The following is a 17,894-nucleotide window of genomic DNA, read 5'->3' on the forward strand; positions in this document are numbered from 1 at the left end:
CAGTGCAAAAATAAAAGAACAAAAAATATTTTCGTTGCCGGGAATTGAACCGGGTCTCTCGGGTGAGAGCCGAGTATCTAACCAATAGACTACAACGGATTCATTGTTCACTTTTCATCTTCTGAATATCGGCAAAATTTGACTGTGGACCTTGGTCCACACAGCTGTGTGGACCATTGTCCAAAACGGAGTCGTTTCTTTTAATGAAATAAACGGCACCGCCGTTCTGTGTAATTAGTTCGGTTTGTATAACATATCCAGTTTTCATTTTATTTATATTGTAGTTTCATATCAGCACAACTAAAGTTTCATTTTGTTTCAACTGCAGTTCCATTCGACATTATATGTACAATAGTCTTATTACAATGAGACTTGTTATTGAATTCTATTTTATACTCACTGTAGTATTGTTACAACACCACTAAATTATAATTCTAATTCAACTACGATTTCATTTTATATACACTGTAGTTTCATTAAAACACAACTAAAGTATCATTTTGATATAACCACAGTCTCATTTGACAATATAACACTCAATACGTGAGACATGTTATTCAGTTTCCTTTTATACATGCTGTAGTTTCATTTCAGCAAAACTAAAGTATCATTTCAATTCAAATACAATTCTATTGACAATATACACTCAATATGTGAGACATGCTATTCAATTTCATTTTATACATACTGCAGTTTCGTTTCAACACAACTAAAGTATCATTTCAATTCAATTACATTTTCATTTGACAATATATGCGAGACAAATTATTCAGTTTAATTTGAAACACACTGTAGTTTCATTTTATTATAAACACACAAAAAATACGAGATCTGTTAAAATTTAACGGCGGTAATTCTTTACTTAAAGACACGACGCCATTTTCGGAACGTGGTCCACTCAACTGTGTGGACCATGGTCCACGGTATAACAATCGTCTTTGCACACCATTGATCTTGCATTATCTAGTGGCCTACAATTCCTTAACACAAATGCACTGGTAATTTAAAAAAGGAACGTACGGGGACGTAATGGTCATTGCCACGTATCAACGTGGGGTGGTGGCGCAGTTGGCTAGCGCGTAGGTCTCATAGCTTCTGAGTGATCCTGAGGTCGAGAGTTCGAGCCTCTCTCACCCATATTCCAAAATAAAAGAACAAAAAATAGTTTCCGTTGCCGGGAATTGAACCGGGTCTCTCGGTGAGAGCCGAGTATCCTAACCAACTAGACTACAACGGATTCATTGTTCCACTTTTTCATCTTCTGAATATCGGCAAAATTTGACTGTGGACCTTGGTCCACACAGCTGTGTGGACCATTGTCCAAAACGGAGTCGTTTCTTTTAATGAAAATAAACGGCACCGCACCGTTCTGTGTAATTAGTTCGGTTTGTATAACATATCCAGTTTCATTTTATTTATATTGTAGTTTCATATCAGCACAACTAAAGTTTCATTTTGTTTCAACTGCAGTTCCATTCGACATTATATGTACAATAGTCTTATTACAATGAGACTTGTTATTGAATTCTATTTTATACTCACTGTAGTATTGTTACAACCACTAAATTATAATTCTAATTCAACTACGATTTCATTTTATATAACACTGTAGTTTCATTAAAACACAACTAAAGTATCATTTTGATATAACCACAGTCTCATTTGACAATATAACACTCAATACGTGAGACATGTTATTCAGTTTCCTTTTATACATGCTGTAGTTTCATTTCAGCAAAACTAAAGTATCATTTCAATTCAAATACAATTCTATTTGACAATATACACTCAATATGTGAGACATGCTATTCAATTTCATTTTATACATACTGCAGTTTCGTTTCAACACAACTAAAGTATCATTTCAATTCAATTACATTTTCATTTGACAATATATGCGAGACAAATTATTCAGTTTAATTTGAAACACACTGTAGTTTCATTTTATTATAAACACAAAAAATACGAGATCTGTTAAAATTTAACGGCGGTAATTCTTTACTTAAAGACACGACGCCATTTTCGGAACATGGTCCACTCAACTGTGTGGACCATGGTCCACGGTATAACAATCGTCTTTGCACACCATTGATCTTGCATTATCTAGTGGCCTACAATTCCTTAACACAAATGCACTGGTAATTTAAAAAAGGAACGTACGGGGACGTAATGGTCATTGCCACGTATCAACGTGGGGTGGTGGCGCAGTTGGCTAGCGCGTAGGTCTCATAGCTTCTGAGTGATCCTGAGGTCGAGAGTTCGAGCCTCTCTCACCCCATATTCCAAAATAAAGAACAAAAAATAGTTTTCGTTGCCGGGAATTGAACCGGGTCTCTCGGGTGAGAGCCGAGTATCCTAACCAACTAGACTACAACGATTCATTGTTCCACTTTTTCATCTTCTGAATATCGGCAAAATTTGACTGTGGACCTTGGTCCACACAGCTGTGTGGACCATTGTCCAAAACGGAGTCGTTTCTTTTAATGAAAATAAACGGCACCGCACCCGTTCTGTGTAATTAGTTCGGTTTGTATAACATATCCAGTTTCATTTTATTTATATTGTAGTTTCATATCAGCACAACTAAAGTTTCATTTTGTTTCAACTGCAGTTCCATTCGACATTATATGTACAATAGTCTTATTACAATGAGACTTGTTATTGAATTCTATTTTATACTCACTGTAGTATTGTTACAACACCACTAAATTATAATTCTAATTCAACTACGATTTCATTTTATATACACTGTAGTTTCATTAAAACACAACTAAAGTATCATTTTGATATAACCACAGTCTCATTTGACAATATAACACTCAATACGTGAGACATGTTATTCAGTTTCCTTTTATACATGCTGTAGTTTCATTTCAGCAAAACTAAAGTATCATTTCAATTCAAATACAATTCTATTTGAATATACACTCAATATGTGAGACATGCTATTCAATTTCATTTTATACATACTGCAGTTTCGTTTCAACACAACTAAAGTATCATTTCAATTCAATTACATTTTCATTTGACAATATATGCGAGACAAATTATTCAGTTTAATTTGAAACACACTGTAGTTTCATTTTATTATAAACACACAAAAATACGAGATCTGTTAAAATTTAACGGCGGTAATTCTTTACTTAAAGACACGACGCCATTTTCGGAACATGGTCCACTCAACTGTGTGGACCATGGTCCACGGTATAACAATCGTCTTTGCACACCATTGATCTTGCATTATCTAGTGGCCTACAATTCCTTAACACAAATGCACTGGTAATTTAAAAAAGGAACGTACGGGGACGTAATGGTCATTGCCACGTATCAACGTGGGGTGGGGGCGCAGTTGGCTAGCGCGTAGGTCTCATAGCTTCTGAGTGATCCTGAGGTCGAGAGTTGAGCCTCTCTCACCCCATATTCCAAAATGTGGTTTTTCCCTCGCCGTGAACTAGCAGTGCAAAAAATAAAAGAACAAAATATTTTCCGTTGCCGGGAATTGAACCGGGTCTCTCGGTGAGAGCCGAGTATCCTAACCAACTAGACTACAACGGATTCATTGTTCCACTTTTTCATCTTCTGAATATCGGCAAAATTTGACTGTGGACCTTGGTCCACACAGCTGTGTGGACCATTGTCCAAAACGGAGTCGTTTCTTTTAATGAAAATAAACGGCACCGCACCCGTTCTGTGTAATTAGTTCGGTTTGTATAACATATCCAGTTTCATTTTATTTATATTGTAGTTTCATATCAGCACAACTAAAGTTTCATTTTGTTTCAACTGCAGTTCCATTCGACATTATATGTACAATAGTCTTATTACAATGAGACTTGTTATTGAATCTATTTTATACTCACTGTAGTATTGTTACAACACACTAAATTATAATTCTAATTCAACTACGATTTCATTTTATATACACTGTAGTTTCATTAAAACACAACTAAAGTATCATTTTGATATAACCACAGTCTCATTTGACAATATAACACTCAATACGTGAGACATGTTATTCAGTTTCTTTTTATACATGCTGTAGTTTCATTTCAGCAAAACTAAAGTATCATTTCAATTCAAATACAATTCTATTTGACAATATACACTCAATATGTGAGACATGCTATTCAATTTCATTTTATACATACTGCAGTTTCGTTTCAACACAACTAAAGTATCATTCAATTCAATTACATTTTCATTTGACAATATATGCGAGACAAATTATTCAGTTTAATTTGAAAACACACTGTAGTTTCATTTTATTATAAACACAAAAAAATACGAGATCTGTTAAAATTTAACGGCGGTAATTCTTTACTTAAAGACACGACGCCATTTTCGGAACATGGTCCACTCAACTGTGTGGACCATGGTCCACGGTATAACAATCGTCTTTGCACACCATTGATCTTGCATTATCTAGTGGCCTACAATTCCTTAACACAAATGCACTGGTAATTTAAAAAAGGAACGTACGGGGACGTAATGGTCATTGCCACGTATCAACGTGGGGTGGGCGCAGTTGGCTAGCGCGTAGGTCTCATAGCTTCTGAGTGATCTGAGGTCGAGAGTTGAGCCTCTCTCACCCCATATTCCAAAATGTGGTTTTTCCCCTCGCCGAACTAGCAGTGCAAAAAATAAAGAACAAAAAATAGTTTCCGTTGCGGGAATTGAACCGGGTCTCTCGGTGAGAGCCGAGTATCCTAACCAACTAGACTACAACGGATTCATTGTTCCACTTTTTCATCTTCTGAATATCGGCAAAATTTGACTGTGGACCTTGGTCCACACAGCTATGTGGACCATTGTCCAAAACGGAGTCGTTTCTTTTAATGAAAAAAACGGCACCGCACCCGTTCTGTGTAATTAGTTCGGTTTGTATAACATATCCAGTTTCATTTTATTTATATTGTAGTTTCATATCAGCACAACTAAAGTTTCATTTTGTTTCAACTGCAGTTCCATTCGACATTATATGTACAATAGTCTTATTACAATGAGACTTGTTATTGAATTCTATTTTATACTCACTGTAGTATTGTTACAACACCACTAAATTATAATTCTAATTCAACTACGATTTCATTTTATATACACTGTAGTTTCATTAAAACACAACTAAAGTATCATTTTGATATAACCACAGTCTCATTTGACAATATAACTCAATACGTGAGACATGTTATTCAGTTTCCTTTTATACATGCTGTAGTTTCATTTCAGCAAAACTAAAGTATCATTTCAATTCAAATACAATTCTATTTGACAATATACACTCAATATGTGAGACATGCTATTCAATTTCATTTTATACATACTGCAGTTTCGTTTCAACAACTAAAGTATCATTTCAATTCAATTACATTTTCATTTGACAATATATGCGAGACAAATTATTCAGTTTAATTTGAAACACACTGTAGTTTCATTTTATTATAAACACACAAAAATACGAGATCTGTTAAAATTTAACGGCGGTAATTCTTTACTTAAAGACACGACGCCATTTTCGGAACATGGTCCACTCAACTGTGTGGACCATGGTCCACGGTATAACAATCGTCTTTGCACACCATTGATCTTGCATTATCTAGTGGCCTACAATTCCTTAACACAAATGCACTGGTAATTAAAAAAGGAACGTACGGGGACGTAATGGTCATTGCCACGTATCAACGTGGGGTGGTGGCGCAGTTGGCTAGCGCGTAGGTCTCATAGCTTCTGAGTGATCCTGAGGTCGAGAGTTCGAGCCTCTCTCACCCCATATTCCAAAATGTGGTTTTTCCCTCGCCGTGAACTAGCAGTGCAAAAATAAAAGAACAAAAAATATTTTCGTTGCCGGGAATTGAACCCGGGTCTCTCGGGTGAGAGCCGAGTATCCTAACCAACTAGACTACAACGGATTCATTGTTCCACTTTTTCATCTTCTGAATATCGGCAAAATTTGACTGTGGACCTTGGTCCACAGCTATGTGGACATTGTCCAAAACGGAGTCGTTTCTTTTAATGAAAATAAACGGCACCGCCCCGTTCTGTGTAATTAGTTCGGTTTGTATAACATATCCAGTTTCATTTTATTTATATTGTAGTTTCATATCAGCACAACTAAAGTTTCATTTTGTTTCAACTGCAGTTCCATTCGACATTATATGTACAATAGTCTTATTACAATGAGACTTGTTATTGAATTCTATTTTATACTCACTGTAGTATTGTTACAACACCACTAAATTATAATTCTAATTCAACTACGATTTCATTTTATATACACTGTAGTTTCATTAAAACACAACTAAAGTATCATTTTGATATAACCACAGTCTCATTTGACAATATAACACTCAATACGTGAGACATGTTATTCAGTTTCCTTTTATACATGCTGTAGTTTCATTTCAGCAAAACTAAAGTATCATTTCAATTCAAATACAATTCTATTTGACAATATACACTCAATATGTGAGACATGCTATTCAATTTCATTTTATACATACTGCAGTTTCGTTTCAACACAACTAAAGTATCATTTCAATTCAATTACATTTTTCATTTGACAATATATGCGAGACAAATTATTCAGTTTAATTTGAAACACACTGTAGTTTCATTTATTATAAACACACAAAAAATACGAGATCTGTTAAAATTTAACGGCGGTAATTCTTTACTTAAAGACACGACGCCATTTTCGGAACATGGTCCACTCAACTGTGTGGACCATGGTCCACGGTATAACAATCGTCTTTGCACACCATTGATCTTGCATTATCTAGTGGCCTACAATTCCTTAACACAAATGCACTGGTAATTTAAAAAAGGAACGTACGGGGACGTAATGGTCATTGCCACGTATCAACGTGGGGTGGTGGCGCAGTTGGCTAGCGCGTAGGTCTCATAGCTTCTGAGTGATCCTGAGGTCGAGAGTTCGAGCCTCTCTCACCCCATATTCCAAAATGTGGTTTTTCCCCTCGCCGTGAACTAGCAGTGCAAAAATAAAAGAACAAAAAATAGTTTCCGTTGCCGGGAATTGAACCCGGGTCTCGGGTGAGAGCCGAGTATCCTAACCAACTAGACTACAACGGATTCATTGTTCCACTTTTTCATCTTCTGAATATCGGCAAAATTTGACTGTGGACCTTGGTCCACACATGTGGACCATTGTCCAAAACGGAGTCGTTTCTTTTAATGAAAATAAACGGCACCGCACCCGTTCTGTGTAATTAGTTCGGTTTGTATAACATATCCAGTTTCATTTTATTTATATTGTAGTTTCATATCAGCACAACTAAAGTTTCATTTTGTTTCAACTGCAGTTCCATTCGACATTATATGTACAATAGTCTTATTACAATGAGACTTGTTATTGAATTCTATTTTATACTCACTGTAGTATTGTTACAACACCACTAAATTATAATTCTAATTCAACTACGATTTCATTTTATATACACTGTAGTTTCATTAAAACACAACTAAAGTATCATTTTGATATAACCACAGTCTCATTTGACAATATAACACTCAATACGTGAGACATGTTATTCAGTTTCCTTTTATACATGCTGTTTCATTCAGCAAAACTAAAGTATCATTTCAATTCAAATACAATTCTATTTGACAATATACACTCAATATGTGAGACATGCTATTCAATTTCATTTTATACATACTGCAGTTTCGTTTCAACACAACTAAAGTATCATTTCAATTCAATTACATTTTCATTTGACAATATATGCGAGACAAATTATTCAGTTTAATTTGAAACACACTGTAGTTTCATTTTATTATAAACACACAAAAAATACGAGATCTGTTAAAATTTAACGGCGGTAATTCTTTACTTAAAGACACGACGCCATTTTCGGAACATGGTCCACTCAACTGTGTGGACCATGGTCCACGGTATAACAATCGTCTTTGCACACCATTGATCTTGCATTATCTAGTGGCCTACAATTCCTTAACACAAATGCACTGGTAATTTAAAAAAGGAACGTACGGGGACGTAATGGTCATTGCCACGTATCAACGTGGGGTGGTGGCGCAGTTGGCTAGCGCGTAGGTCTCATAGCTTCTGAGTGATCCTGAGGTCGAGAGTTCGAGCCTCTCTCACCCCATATTCCAAATGTGGTTTTTCCCCTCGCCGTGAACTAGCAGTGCAAAAAATAAAAGAACAAAAAATATTTTCGTTGCCGGGAATTGAACCCGGGTCTCTCGGGTGAGAGCCGAGTATCCTAACCAACTAGACTACAACGGATTCATTGTTCCACTTTTTCATCTTCTGAATATCGGCAAAATTTGACTGTGGACCTTGGTCCACACAGCTGTGTGGACCATTGTCCAAAACGGAGTCGTTTCTTTTAATGAAAATAAACGGCACGCACCCGTTCTGTGTAATTAGTTCGGTTTGTATAACATATCCAGTTTCATTTTATTTATATTGTAGTTTCATATCAGCACAACTAAAGTTTCATTTTGTTTCAACTGCAGTTCCATTCGACATTATATGTACAATAGTCTTATTACAATGAGACTTGTTATTGAATTCTATTTTATACTCACTGTAGTATTGTTACAACACCACTAAATTATAATTCTAATTCAACTACGATTTCATTTTATATACACTGTAGTTTCATTAAAACACAACTAAAGTATCATTTTGATATAACCACAGTCTCATTTGACAATATAACACTCAATACGTGAGACATGTTATTCAGTTTCCTTTTATACATGCTGTAGTTTCATTTCAGCAAAACTAAAGTATCATTTCAATTCAAATACAATTCTATTTGACAATATACACTCAATATGTGAGACATGCTATTCAATTTCATTTTATACATACTGCAGTTTCGTTTCAACACAACTAAAGTATCATTTCAATTCAATTACATTTTCATTTGACAATATATGCGAGACAAATTATTCAGTTTAATTTGAAACACACTGTAGTTTCATTTTATTATAAACACACAAAAATACGAGATCTGTTAAAATTTAACGGCGGTAATTCTTTACTTAAAGACACGACGCCATTTTCGGAACATGGTCCACTCAACTGTGTGGACCATGGTCCACGGTATAACAATCGTCTTTGCACACCATTGATCTTGCATTATCTAGTGGCCTACAATTCCTTAACACAAATGCACTGGTAATTTAAAAAAGGAACGTACGGGGACGTAATGGTCATTGCCACGTATCAACGTGGGGTGGGCGCAGTTGGCTAGCGCGTAGGTCTCATAGCTTCTGAGTGATCCTGAGGTCGAGAGTTGAGCCTCTCTTCCCCAAAATAAAAGAACAAAAAATAGTTTTCGTTGCCGGGAATTGAACCGGGTCTCTCGGTGAGAGCCGAGTATCCTAACCAACTAGACTACAACGGATTCATTGTTCCACTTTTTCATCTTCTGAATATCGGCAAAATTTGACTGTGGACCTTGGTCCACACAGCTGTGTGGACCATTGTCCAAAACGGAGTCGTTTCTTTTAATGAAAATAAACGGCACCGCACCCGTTCTGTGTAATTAGTTCGGTTTGTATAACATATCCAGTTTCATTTATTTTATATTGTAGTTTCATATCAGCACAACTAAAGTTTCATTTTGTTTCAACTGCAGTTCCATTCGACATTATATGTACAATAGTCTTATTACAATGAGACTTGTTTGAATTCTATTTTATACTCACTGTAGTATTACAACACCACTAATTATAATTCTAATTCAACTACGATTTTTTATATACACTGTAGTTTCATTAAAACACAACTAAAGTATCATTTTGATATAACCACAGTCTCATTTGACAATATAACACTCAATACGTGAGACATGTTATTCAGTTTCCTTTTATACATGCTGTAGTTTCATTTCAGCAAAACTAAAGTATCATTTCAATTCAAATACAATTCTATTTGACAATATACACTCAATATGTGAGACATGCTATTCAATTTCATTTTATACATACTGCAGTTTCGTTTCAACACAACTAAAGTATCATTTCAATTCAATTACATTTTCATTTGACAATATATGCGAGACAAATTATTCAGTTTAATTTGAAACACACTGTAGTTTCATTTTATTATAAACACAAAAAAATACGAGATCTGTTAAAATTTAACGGCGGTAATTCTTTACTTAAAGACACGACGCCATTTTCGGAACATGGTCCACTCAACTGTGTGGACCATGGTCCACGGTATAACAATCGTCTTTGCACACCATTGATCTTGCATTATCTAGTGGCCTACAATTCCTTAACACAAATGCACTGGTAATTTAAAAAAGGAACGTACGGGGACGTAATGGTCATTGCCACGTATCAACGTGGGTGGTGGCGCAGTTGGCTAGCGCGTAGGTCTCATAGCTTCTGAGTGATCCTGAGGTCGAGAGTTCGAGCCTCTCTCAACCCCATAAAAATAAAAGAACAAAAAATAGTTTTCGTTGCCGGGAATTGAACCGGGTCTCTCGGGTGAGAGCCGAGTATCCTAACCAACTAGACTACAACGGATTCATTGTTCCACTTTTTCATCTTCTGAATATCGGCAAAATTTGACTGTGGACCTTGGTCCACACAGCTGTGTGGACCATTGTCCAAAACGGAGTCGTTTCTTTTAATGAAAATAAACGGCACCGCACCCGTTCTGTGTAATTAGTTCGGTTTGTATAACATATCCAGTTTCATTTTATTTATATTGTAGTTTCATATCAGCACAACTAAAGTTTCATTTTGTTTCAACTGCAGTTCCATTCGACATTATATGTACAATAGTCTTATTACAATGAGACTTGTTATTGAATTCTATTTTATACTCACTGTAGTATTGTTACAACACCACTAAATTATAATTCTAATTCAACTACGATTTCATTTTATATACACTGTAGTTTCATTAAAACACAACTAAAGTATCATTTTGATATAACCACAGTCTCATTTGACAATATAACACTCAATACGTGAGACATGTTATTCAGTTTCCTTTTATACATGCTGTAGTTTCATTTCAGCAAAACTAAAGTATCATTTCAATTCAAATACAATTCTATTTGACAATATACACTCAATATGTGAGACATGCTATTCAATTTCATTTTATACATACTGCAGTTTCGTTTCAACACAACTAAAGTATCATTTCAATTCAATTACATTTTCATTTGACAATATATGCGAGACAAATTATTCAGTTTAAATTTGAAACACACTGTAGTTTCATTTTATTATAAACACACAAAAAATACGAGATCTGTTAAAATTTAACGGCGGTAATTCTTTACTTAAAGACACGACGCCATTTTCGGAACATGGTCCACTCAACTGTGTGGACCATGGTCCACGGTATAACAATCGTCTTTGCACACCATTGATCTTGCATTATCTAGTGGCCTACAATTCCTTAACACAAATGCACTGGTATTTAAAAAAGGAACGTACGGGGACGTAATGGTCATTGCCACGTATCAACGTGGGTGGTGGCGCAGTTGCTAGCGCGTAGGTCTCATAGCTTCTGAGTGATCCTGAGGTCGAGAGTTCGAGCCTCTCTCACCCCATATTCCAAAATGTGGTTTTTCCCTCGCCGTGAACTAGCAGTGCAAAAAATAAAAGAACAAAAAAATATTTCCGTTGCGGGAATTGAACCCGGGTCTCTCGGGTGAGAGCCGAGTATCCTAACCAACTAGACTACAACGGATTCATTGTTCCACTTTTTCATCTTCTGAATATCGGCAAAATTTGACTGTGGACCTTGGTCCACACAGCTGTGTGGACCATTGTCCAAAACGGAGTCGTTTCTTTTAATGAAAATAAACGGCACCGCACCCGTTCTGTGTAATTAGTTCGGTTTTTGTAACATATCCAGTTTCATTTTATTTATATTGTAGTTTCATATCAGCACAACTAAAGTTTCATTTTGTTTCAACTGCAGTTCCATTCGACATTATATGTACAATAGTCTTATTACAATGAGACTTGTTATTGAATTCTATTTTATACTCACTGTAGTATTGTTACAACACCACTAAATTATAATTCTAATTCAACTACGATTTCATTTTATATACACTGTAGTTTCATTAAAACACAACTAAAGTATCATTTTGATATAACCACAGTCTCATTTGACAATATAACACTCAATACGTGAGACATGTTATTCAGTTTCCTTTTATACATGCTGTAGTTTCATTTCAGCAAAACTAAAGTATCATTTCAATTCAAATACAATTCTATTTGACAATATACACTCAATATGTGAGACATGCTATTCAATTTCATTTTATACATACTGCAGTTTCGTTTCAACAACTAAAGTATCATTTCAATTCAATTACATTTTCATTTGACAATATATGCGAGACAAATTATTCAGTTTAATTTGAAACACACTGTAGTTTCATTTTATTATAAACACACAAAAAATACGAGATCTGTTAAAATTTAACGGCGGTAATTCTTTACTTAAAGACACGACGCCATTTTCGGAACATGGTCCACTCAACTGTGTGGACCATGGTCCACGGTATAACAATCGTCTTTGCACACCATTGATCTTGCATTATCTAGTGGCCTACAATTCCTTAACACAAATGCACTGGTAATTTAAAAAAGGAACGTACGGGGACGTAATGGTCATTGCCACGTATCAACGTGGGGTGGTGGCGCAGTTGGCTAGCGCGTAGGTCTCATAGCTTCTGAGTGATCCTGAGGTCGAGAGTTCGAGCCTCTCTCACCCCATATTCCAAAATAAGAACAAAAAATAGTTTTCCGTTGCCGGGAATTGAACCCGGGTCTCTCGGGTGAGAGCCGAGTATCCTAACCAACTAGACTACAACGGATTCATTGTTCCACTTTTTCATCTTCTGAATATCGGCAAAATTTGACTGTGGACCTTGGTCCACACAGCTGTGTGGACCATTGTCCAAAACGGAGTCGTTTCTTTTAATGAAAATAAACGGCACCGCACCCGTTCTGTGTAATTAGTTCGGTTTGTATAACATATCCAGTTTCATTTTATTTTATTTGTAGTTTCATATCAGCACAACTAAAGTTTCATTTTGTTTCAACTGCAGTTCCATTCGACATTATATGTACAATAGTCTTATTACAATGAGACTTGTTATTGAATTCTATTTTATACTCACTGTAGTATTGTTACAACACCACTAAATTATAATTCTAATTCAACTACGATTTCATTTTATATACACTGTAGTTTCATTAAAACACAACTAAAGTATCATTTTGATATAACCACAGTCTCATTTGACAATATAACACTCAATACGTGAGACATGTTATTCAGTTTCCTTTTATACATGCTGTATTTCATTTCAGCAAAACTAAAGTATCATTTCAATTCAAATACAATTCTATTTGACAATATACACTCAATATGTGAGACATGCTATTCAATTTCATTTTATACATACTGCAGTTTCGTTTCAACACAACTAAAGTATCATTTCAATTCAATTACATTTTCATTTGACAATATATGCGAGACAAATTATTCAGTTTAATTTGAAACACACTGTAGTTTCATTTTATTATAAACACAAAAAAATACGAGATCTGTTAAAATTTAACGGCGGTAATTCTTTACTTAAAGACACGACGCCATTTTCGGAACATGGTCCACTCAACTGTGTGGACCATGGTCCACGGTATAACAATCGTCTTTGCACACCATTGATCTTGCATTATCTAGTGGCCTACAATTCCTTAACACAAATGCACTGGTAATTTAAAAAAGGAACGTACGGGGACGTAATGGTCATTGCCACGTATCAACGTGGGGTGGCGCAGTTGGCTAGCGCGTAGGTCTCATAGCTTCTGAGTGATCCTGAGGTCGAGAGTTCGAGCCTCTCTCACCCCATAAATAAAAGAACAAAAAATAGTTTTCGTTGCCGGGAATTGAACCGGGTCTCTCGGGTGAGAGCCGAGTATCCTAACCAACTAGACTACAACGGATTCATTGTTCCACTTTTTCATCTTCTGAATATCGGCAAAATTTGACTGTGGACCTTGGTCCACACAGCTGTGTGGACCATTGTCCAAAACGGAGTCGTTTCTTTAATGAAAATAAACGGCACCGCACCCGTTCTGTGTAATTAGTTCGGTTTGTATAACATATCCAGTTTCATTTTATTTATATTGTAGTTTCATATCAGCACAACTAAAGTTTCATTTTGTTTCAACTGCAGTTCCATTCGACATTATATGTACAATAGTCTTATTACAATGAGACTTGTTATTGAATTCTATTTTATACTCACTGTAGTATTGTTACAACACCACTAAATTATAATTCTAATTCAACTACGATTTCATTTTATATACACTGTAGTTTCATTAAAACACAACTAAAGTATCATTTTGATATAACCACAGTCTCATTTGACAATATAACACTCAATACGTGAGACATGTTATTCAGTTTCCTTTTATACATGCTGTAGTTTCATTTCAGCAAAACTAAAGTATCATTTCAATTCAAATACAATTCTATTTGACAATATACACTCAATATGTGAGACATGCTATTCAATTTCATTTTATACATACTGCAGTTTCGTTTCAACACAACTAAAGTATCATTTCAATTCAATTACATTTTCATTTGACAATATATGCGAGACAAATTATTCAGTTTAATTTGAAACACACTGTAGTTTCATTTTATTATAAACACACAAAAAATACGAGATCTGTTAAAATTTAACGGCGGTAATTCTTTACTTAAAGACACGACGCCATTTTCGGAACATGGTCCACTCAACTGTGTGGACCATGTCCACGGTATAACAATCGTCTTTGCACACCATTGATCTTGCATTATCTAGTGGCCTACAATTCCTTAACACAAATGCACTGGTAATTTAAAAAAGGAACGTACGGGGACGTAATGGTCATTGCCACGTATCAACGTGGGTGGTGGCGCAGTTGGCTAGCGCGTAGGTCTCATAGCTTCTGAGTGATCCTGAGGTCGAGAGTTCGAGCCTCTCTCACCCCATATTCCAAAATGTGGTTTTTCCCCTCGCCGTGAACTAGCAGTGCAAAAAATAAAAGAACAAAAAAATATTTTCCGTTGCGGGAATTGAACCCGGGTCTCTCGGGTGAGAGCCGAGTATCCTAACCAACTAGACTACAACGGATTCATTGTTCCACTTTTCATCTTCTGAATATCGGCAAAATTTGACTGTGGACCTTGGTCCACACAGCTGTGTGGACCATTGTCCAAAACGGAGTCGTTTCTTTTAATGAAAATAAACGGCACCGCACCCGTTCTGTGTAATTAGTTCGGTTTGTATAACATATCCAGTTTCATTTTATTTATATTGTAGTTTCATATCAGCACAACTAAAGTTTCATTTTGTTTCAACTGCAGTTCCATTCGACATTATATGTACAATAGTCTTATTACAATGAGACTTGTTATTGAATTCTATTTTATACTCACTGTAGTATTGTTACAACACCACTAAATTATAATTCTAATTCAACTACGATTTCATTTTATATACACTGTAGTTTCATTAAAACACAACTAAAGTATCATTTTGATATAACCACAGTCTCATTTGACAATATAACACTCAATACGTGAGACATGTTATTCAGTTTCCTTTTATACATGCTGTAGTTTCATTTCAGCAAAACTAAAGTATCATTTCAATTCAAATACAATTCTATTTGACAATATACACTCAATATGTGAGACATGCTATTCAATTTCATTTTATACATACTGCAGTTTCGTTTCAACACAACTAAAGTATCATTTCAATTCAATTACATTTTCATTTGACAATATATGCGAGACAAATTATTCAGTTTAATTTGAACACACTGTAGTTTCATTTTATTATAAACACACAAAAAATACGAGATCTGTTAAAATTTAACGGCGGTAATTCTTTACTTAAAGACACGACGCCATTTTCGGAACATGGTCCACTCAACTGTGTGGACCATGCGTCCACGGTATAACAATCGTCTTTGCACACCATTGATCTTGCATTATCTAGTGGGCCTACAATTCCTTAACACAAATGCACTGGTAATTTAAAAAAGGAACGTACGGGACGTAATTGTCATTGCCACGTATCAACGTGGGGTGGCGCAGTTGGCTAGCGCGTAGGTCTCATAGCTTCTGAGTGATCCTGAGGTCGAGAGTTCGAGCCTCTCTCACCCCATATTCCAAATGTGGTTTTTCCCCTCGCCGTGAACTAGCAGTGCCAAAAAAATAAAAGAACAAAAAATTTTCCGTTGCCGGGAATTGAACCCGGGTCTCTCGGGTGAGAGCCGAGTATCCTAACCAACTAGACTACAACGGATTCATTGTTCCACTTTTTCATCTTCTGAATATCGGCAAAATTTGACTGTGGACCTTGGTCCACACAGCTATGTGGACCATTGTCCAAAACGGAGTCGTTTCTTTTAATGAAAATAAACGGCACCGCACCCGTTCTGTGTAATTAGTTCGGTTTGTATAACATATCCAGTTTCATTTTATTTATATTGTAGTTTCATATCAGCACAACTAAAGTTTCATTTTGTTTCAACTGCAGTTCCATTCGACATTATATGTACAATAGTCTTATTACAATGAGACTTGTTATTGAATTCTATTTTATACTCACTGTAGTATTGTTACAACACCACTAAATTATAATTCTAATTCAACTACGATTTCATTTTATATACACTGTAGTTTCATTAAAACACAACTAAAGTATCATTTTGATATAACCACAGTCTCATTTGCAATATAACACTCAATACGTGAGACATGTTATTCAGTTTCTTTTATACATGCTGTAGTTTCATTTCAGCAAAACTAAAGTATCATTTCAATTCAAATACAATTCTATTTGACAATATACACTCAATATGTGAGACATGCTATTCAATTTCATTTTATACATACTGCAGTTTCGTTTCAACATAACTAAAGTATCATTTCAATTCAATTACATTTTCATTTGACAATATATGCGAGACAAATTATTCAGTTTAATTTGAAACACACTGTAGTTTCATTTTATTATAAACACACAAAAAATACGAGATCTGTTAAAATTTAACGGCGGTAATTCTTTACTTAAAGACACGACGCCATTTTCGGAACATGGTCCACTCAACTGTGTGGACCATGGTCCACGGTATAACAATCGTCTTTGCACACCATTGATCTTGCATTATCTAGTGGCCTACAATTCCTTAACACAAATGCACTGGTAATTTAAAAAAGGAACGTACGGGGACGTAATGGTCATTGCCACGTATCAACGTGGGGTGGGCGCAGTTGGCTAGCGCGTAGGTCTCATAGCTTCTGAGTGATCCTGAGGTCGAGAGTTCGAGCCTCTCTCACCCCATTTCCAAAATGTGGTTTTTCCCTCGCCGTGAACTAGCAGTGCAAAAAATAAAAGAACAAAAAATATTTTCCGTTGCCGGGAATTGAACCCGGGTCTCTCGGGTGAGAGCCGAGTATCCTAACCAACTAGACTACAACGGATTCATTGTTCCACTTTTTCATCTTCTGAATATCGGCAAAATTTGACTGTGGACCTTGGTCCACACAGCTGTGTGGACCATTGTCCAAAACGGAGTCGTTTCTTTTAATGAAAATAAACGGCACCGCACCCGTTCTGTGTAATTAGTTCGGTTTGTATAACATATCCAGTTTCATTTTATTTATATTGTAGTTTCATATCAGCACAACTAAAGTTTCATTTTGTTTCAACTGCAGTTCCATTCGACATTATATGTACAATAGTCTTATTACAATGAGACTTGTTATTGAATTCTATTTTATACTCACTGTAGTATTGTTACAACACCACTAAATTATAATTCTAATTCAACTACGATTT

The 17,894-nt window shown here is 35.6% G+C and overlaps 16 non-coding genes across 16 annotated transcripts; 5 read left to right on the plus strand and 11 right to left on the minus strand.

Moving 5' to 3' along the window:
• The first annotated feature begins 2,193 nt into the window (after positions 1 to 2,193).
• TRNAM-CAU lies at positions 2,194 to 2,278 on the plus strand. The gene is given in 2 exon segments: positions 2,194 to 2,231; positions 2,243 to 2,278. It is a non-coding gene; the product is annotated as a tRNA-Met (tRNA).
• A 28-nt stretch (positions 2,279 to 2,306) lies between these two features.
• TRNAE-CUC lies at positions 2,307 to 2,378 on the minus strand. Its single transcript has one exon. It is a non-coding gene; the product is annotated as a tRNA-Glu (tRNA).
• Positions 2,379 to 5,682: 3,304 nt separating this feature from the next.
• TRNAM-CAU lies at positions 5,683 to 5,767 on the plus strand. The gene is given in 2 exon segments: positions 5,683 to 5,720; positions 5,732 to 5,767. It is a non-coding gene; the product is annotated as a tRNA-Met (tRNA).
• Positions 5,768 to 5,833: 66 nt separating this feature from the next.
• On the minus strand, positions 5,834 to 5,906 carry TRNAE-CUC. Its single transcript has one exon. It is a non-coding gene; the product is annotated as a tRNA-Glu (tRNA).
• Positions 5,907 to 6,862: 956 nt separating this feature from the next.
• On the plus strand, positions 6,863 to 6,947 carry TRNAM-CAU. The gene is given in 2 exon segments: positions 6,863 to 6,900; positions 6,912 to 6,947. It is a non-coding gene; the product is annotated as a tRNA-Met (tRNA).
• A 68-nt stretch (positions 6,948 to 7,015) lies between these two features.
• Positions 7,016 to 7,086, minus strand: TRNAE-CUC. Its single transcript has one exon. It is a non-coding gene; the product is annotated as a tRNA-Glu (tRNA).
• Positions 7,087 to 8,038: 952 nt separating this feature from the next.
• TRNAM-CAU lies at positions 8,039 to 8,123 on the plus strand. The gene is given in 2 exon segments: positions 8,039 to 8,076; positions 8,088 to 8,123. It is a non-coding gene; the product is annotated as a tRNA-Met (tRNA).
• Positions 8,124 to 8,190: 67 nt separating this feature from the next.
• On the minus strand, positions 8,191 to 8,263 carry TRNAE-CUC. The gene has a single exon. It is a non-coding gene; the product is annotated as a tRNA-Glu (tRNA).
• Positions 8,264 to 10,455: 2,192 nt separating this feature from the next.
• TRNAE-CUC lies at positions 10,456 to 10,527 on the minus strand. The gene has a single exon. It is a non-coding gene; the product is annotated as a tRNA-Glu (tRNA).
• Positions 10,528 to 11,638: 1,111 nt separating this feature from the next.
• On the minus strand, positions 11,639 to 11,710 carry TRNAE-CUC. The gene has a single exon. It is a non-coding gene; the product is annotated as a tRNA-Glu (tRNA).
• Positions 11,711 to 12,668: 958 nt separating this feature from the next.
• TRNAM-CAU lies at positions 12,669 to 12,753 on the plus strand. Its single transcript is given in 2 exon segments — positions 12,669 to 12,706; positions 12,718 to 12,753. It is a non-coding gene; the product is annotated as a tRNA-Met (tRNA).
• A 28-nt stretch (positions 12,754 to 12,781) lies between these two features.
• On the minus strand, positions 12,782 to 12,854 carry TRNAE-CUC. Its single transcript has one exon. It is a non-coding gene; the product is annotated as a tRNA-Glu (tRNA).
• A 1,063-nt stretch (positions 12,855 to 13,917) lies between these two features.
• On the minus strand, positions 13,918 to 13,989 carry TRNAE-CUC. The gene has a single exon. It is a non-coding gene; the product is annotated as a tRNA-Glu (tRNA).
• Positions 13,990 to 15,101: 1,112 nt separating this feature from the next.
• TRNAE-CUC lies at positions 15,102 to 15,173 on the minus strand. Its single transcript has one exon. It is a non-coding gene; the product is annotated as a tRNA-Glu (tRNA).
• A 1,109-nt stretch (positions 15,174 to 16,282) lies between these two features.
• On the minus strand, positions 16,283 to 16,355 carry TRNAE-CUC. Its single transcript has one exon. It is a non-coding gene; the product is annotated as a tRNA-Glu (tRNA).
• Positions 16,356 to 17,463: 1,108 nt separating this feature from the next.
• Positions 17,464 to 17,536, minus strand: TRNAE-CUC. The gene has a single exon. It is a non-coding gene; the product is annotated as a tRNA-Glu (tRNA).
• Positions 17,537 to 17,894: the final 358 nt, after the last annotated feature.

Source organism: Ipomoea nil, unplaced genomic scaffold (genome assembly GCF_001879475.1).
Source record: "Ipomoea nil cultivar Tokyo-kokei standard unplaced genomic scaffold, Asagao_1.1 scaffold2090, whole genome shotgun sequence".
Taxonomy (NCBI): Eukaryota; Viridiplantae; Streptophyta; class Magnoliopsida; order Solanales; family Convolvulaceae; genus Ipomoea; species Ipomoea nil.